This window comes from Citrus clementina, unplaced genomic scaffold (genome assembly GCF_000493195.1).
Source record: "Citrus clementina cultivar Clemenules unplaced genomic scaffold, Citrus_clementina_v1.0 scaffold_6, whole genome shotgun sequence".
In the NCBI taxonomy this organism is placed as follows: Eukaryota; Viridiplantae; Streptophyta; class Magnoliopsida; order Sapindales; family Rutaceae; genus Citrus; species Citrus x clementina.
Window position 1 is genome coordinate 2,236,773 of NW_006262139.1, and position 5,006 is coordinate 2,241,778.

General features: G+C 35.4%; 1 non-coding gene across 1 annotated transcript; it reads right to left on the reverse strand.

Moving 5' to 3' along the window:
* Nucleotides 1-2,209: 2,209 nt before the first annotated feature.
* On the reverse strand, nucleotides 2,210-2,317 carry LOC112097549. Its single transcript, XR_002905080.1, has one exon. It is a non-coding gene; the product is annotated as a small nucleolar RNA R71 (small nucleolar RNA).
* Between the last annotated feature and the right edge of the window lie 2,689 nt (nucleotides 2,318-5,006).

The following is a 5,006-nucleotide window of genomic DNA, read 5'->3' on the forward strand; positions in this document are numbered from 1 at the left end:
AAAAAAGATTTCGGCGTTCTATTTACGTTTCGATTGTAGTAAATTCATTAAAATATTTGTTTTAATTATTGATAACTCTATGAAATGAGAGTTATCATGATACTTTTAGACTTAAATTAATAACACTTAGAAAGTAAATAATGTGTTTTTATTGCACTTTTGTTATGTTTTGCTTAAACAATTATCTTAGTTTATTCTTCATCAATTTTGTTTGCTTTAGAATAAATTGTGTGCTTAAATCATATGCATAATTGTAAGTGACAGAAAGCTCAAATTTCAAGGAAGGAATGTTAATACAATAGGCATGCAAAAGACGGAAAAGAGCTTGGCTACAAAAGAATTGAAACAAATCTGGAACAATGCAGTTGCTGTAGCAACCCTGGAGCAACGACAGAGAAAATTTTATAGAATCTTGCGATCTGTAGTTTCCTAATCTGGAAAATACGCAACATAGGCTTCCGTTTACCCTAGTTTTCAACTATAAAAGGAGCACACATAACAGGAAAAAAGGGGCCGTCAATCACGATTGAAAGAAAAACAAGAAAGAATCTACGAAGAAGATTGAAGAAAAAGACGCAAGTCTGCACCAATAATAAAATCCGCAGAATATTTGGAATTCAACTTTTCTCATTCAACTCTTGTTCTTCTTCTTTATTCTTTGGTTGGAAATATGTACTTGATGGCTGAAACTTTGTCGTTTGTTTTTCTTTTACAAGTTATGAACTAAATTTGATTGTAGTTGAGTGACAAAAAATCTAGATGGGTTCTTGACTGTTCTTATGAGTTACTGCATGTCTATTGTAGCACTTTGCTTTAATAAATCTTATTACATTCATTATTTCGGTTGACCTCCCATTTAATGATACTAGTTAAGAGAGAGCCACAAAAGGGCTTGTTTTAGTGGAATTTACTAGAGCAATATTTAATCTTAAGTTGAGTTTCCTGGATTGAGTTTAACTTGAATCCTAAAAGGGCAACACTTGATTTAAGATTTGTAATGAACTGGATATAGGGATTCACCTTGTAGGGTAGAGAGAGCACATGCTTGTAGTGTCGTATCTTGTGTTGACATAGCAACTGGTCATTGTTAGGTTGCATAAGGGTATGAGAAATCCAACATGCGACAGCTGAGGATGCAAGACAATTCTGCCCGGTGCTGTAGCAACTGGTGTTAATTTGACAAGACAATCACCCCATCGAGAGAGTTTGATCATTCAACTACTCCACTCCTATTGAATTCTCTTTGTGTTTGAACGTACAGTTTAATTTATAATTGCATTTTTACTTTATTGAATTGTTATTCTCATTAGTTAGTCAATTTTATTAATTTTATCAAGCTAAGATAGAAGAAAGTTTGCACCGTTGTGATTGCTATAACATTTCTAGTAGCATCAGTCCCTGTGGAGATGATCTTGAATACTCATCACTTTATTACTTGTTGTGTACACTTGCACATTGACACTAATAGCAATTGAACTTAAAATTTAACAAGAAGTTTTTGGCGCCGTTACCGGGGATTGATTGTTTATTTTTGAATTGTGAAATTAATTTCGACAGTACCAAACTTTGATTTAATTTGTCCATTTTATTGATAGATTAACTTTGCATACGCAAATACAGACTCATTGAATTTCAATTTGATCCAGAGATTGAAAGGACTACAAGGAGATTGAGAAAAGAGCAAAGAAATTTGAAAACTGCAGCAGATATGGATAATTTGTAAGATTTGGGAAACTTGGATCCTCACGTACCACTACAACCTGTCAATGTTCAAGAAGATCAAAATGGGCAAATTAATCAGAGACAACCATGGAACAACAACATCATTTACATGGCAGATGAGAGAGATAGAGCCATAAGAGACTATGCTGTATTAACTCCTCAAGTTGTATATCTTAGAATAGTCAGACCTGAAGCGGAAGCTGCCAACTTTGAACTCAAACCAGTGATGTTTCAGATGCTATAAACAGTGGGGCAATTTAATGGATTTCCATCTGAAGATCCTCATCTTCATCTTAAGTTGTTCTTGGAGGTGAGTATGCTTTTAAAATTGCTGGAGCATCACATGATGCGTTGAGACTTAGACTTTTTCTTTACTCCCTAAGAGATCGAGTAAGAGCATAGTTGAATTCTTTACCATCTGATCCTATCACTACATAGAATGACTTGGCTACCAAATTTTTGATGAAATACTTCCCACAAAGAATGCAAAATTATGGAATGAAATCACCTCTTTTCATCAACTTAAAGATGAAAATTTATATGAGGCTTGGGAAAGATTTAAGGAGTTGCCTAGAAGATGTCTTCATCATGGCATTCCTTGTTGCATATAGCTCGAAACCTTTTACAATGGGTTGAATCTAAGCACTAGATTGATGGTCGATACTTCAGCAAATTGAGCTCTATTATCTAAATATTACACTGAAGCCTATGAAATTTTGGAGAGAATTGCTAATAACAATTATCAGTGGCCATCAATTAGACAAACTATAGCAAGAGAAGAAGCATGGGTACATAATATAGATGCAATTATGACATTATCAGCCTAAGTAAAATCATTGACTAACATGGTGAAAACTATGACCTCTATTCCAGCAGCAGTAAAGCAAGTTGCTGAACTATCTTGTGTAAATTGTGAAGAGGAGCATTTATTCGACAATTGCCCAGGAAATCCAGCATCAGTAAATTATGTGGGCAACTTCAACCGACAGACCCAGAAAAACCCATATTCCAATACTTACAACCCTGGATGAAAGCAACACCCAAATTTTTCATGGAGCAACCAGAATCAACATGCTCCAGCACCTAGTAGACAAAATCAGGGGTAGAGACACACCAGCAATGATCAATTTAGTTCCTTAGAAACACTTCTTAAGGAATATATCATGAAGAATGAAGTAATTGTGCAAAGTCAAGCTATATCTCTGAGAAACCTTGAAAACAAAATTGGACAGCTTGCCACAGCAATGAGTAGCAGACCTCAAGGAAGTTTACCCAGCAACACAGAAGATCTAAGAAGAGAAGGTAAGAAGCATTGCAAATTGATCAACTAACGATCTGGAAAGAATGTTGATATTCCTATTGATGTGGCCAAAAAAAGGTTGGAACCTACTTCCTCTCAAGAAGAGCTTCAAGTTAAAAAAGAGTTACAGTAAACCAGTTGTAAAGATACTGGTGATAGTGGTCAAGTCCCAGCAACCCCAAAAGGAAATTACTCAACACCTGTTGAAGCAGATGCGGCAACACCAGTAGTAATAACTCAGAATATATCAAAGAAGCAGCAATATGTACCCCCTGAAGTTGTACAACAATTTAGGCATCCATCTCCCTTTCCACAAGATTTCAGAAACAAAAACAAGACAAACAGTTCGGTAAATTTTTAGAAGTGCTGAAGCAATTACACATCAACATACCTTTTGTGGAAGCCTTAGAACAAATGCCTAATTATGTGAAATTCTTAAAAGATATCTTGGCGAGAAAGAGAAGGTAGAGAGAATTTGAAACTGTCGGGTTAACGCAAGAATGCAGTTATATGCTTCAGAGTAAGATTCTTAAAAAATTGAAGGATTTAAGAAGTTTCATTATACCATGTTCAATTGGAACTAGATACAATGGCAGAGCACTCTGTGACTTGGGAGCCATCATTAATCTAATGCCATTAACTGTATTTGAGCATTTGGGAGTTGGAGAATGCAGACCAACAATATCTTTACAATTGGCTGACAGATCTCATGCATATTCTGAAGGAAAGATTGAAGATGTACTGGTGAAGGTAGACAATTTATTTTTCCAGTGGATTTCATTGTATTAGACTTTGAGGCTGACAAAGAGGTACTAATTATACTTGGAAGACCTTTCTTAGCAACATGGAAGACTCTAATTGATATGCAGAAAGAAGAGCTAACTATGAGAGTGAATGACCAACAAGTCACCTTTAATGTATTGGAAGCTATGAAGAGTCCTGATGAGACATAAGATTATAATTTTATGAGTGTTGTAGATCTTGCTGTAGTAGAAAGAATCAATAGATGCTGCAGTATAGAAGTCATCGAAGCTGTTAATTTTGAAAGCCTTGAAGAAGAGGATGTTGCAGCAGCCCAGATAGCATGGTCAAGAGAAAAGCAATTTAACAGGCATAACATATATTTTGAATCTCTAAGCTCTCAAACAAAGAAGTAAAGACGACTGTGCCATCTATTAAATCACCTCATACTCTTGAATTAAAATTTTTACCTTCATATTTAAAATATGTTTATCTTGGTAAGAACCATACACTCCCTGTAATCATTTCATCTTTTCTAAATGTAGATCAAGAAAGGAGCCTAGTAGAGGTGCTTGGGAAATACAAAAAGGCAATCGAATGGACAATGGCAGACATTAAAGGAATCAGCCCATCCCTATGCATGCACAAAATTCTGTTGGAGGACTACTACATCAATTCAGTAGAGCAACATAGACAACTAAACCTCGTCATAATGGAAGCTGTGAAGAAGGAAATCATCAAATGACTGGATGCTGGAATCATATACCTAATATCAGACAGTTCGTGGGTGAGCCCAGTACAATGTGCTCCAAAGAAAGGAGGTGTAACTGTTGTATCAAATGAAAAGAATGAACTCATTCCTACAAGAACAGTAACTGGATGAAGGGTATGTATGGATTACCGGAAGCTCAACAAAACCACAAGGAATGATCACTTGCCACTACCATTTATAGATCAAATGTTGGATTAACTCGCTGGCAAATAATACTACTATTTCCTCAATGGGTATTCATGCTACAACTAAATTGCTATAACACTAGAGGACCAGGAAAATACTACATTCACCTGCCCTTACAGTGTTAGCCTAAAGGGCTACACATAATGTAATTTTGATGATAACAAACATGTGTCTTAAGTAAAAATAATAAATATTGTATTTCATATTTTCACTAGTTTTTAAAGGATAATATTTATGCAAGTGAATCAAGTGAAACCAAGATTGAAGACACTCAACGGACAACGG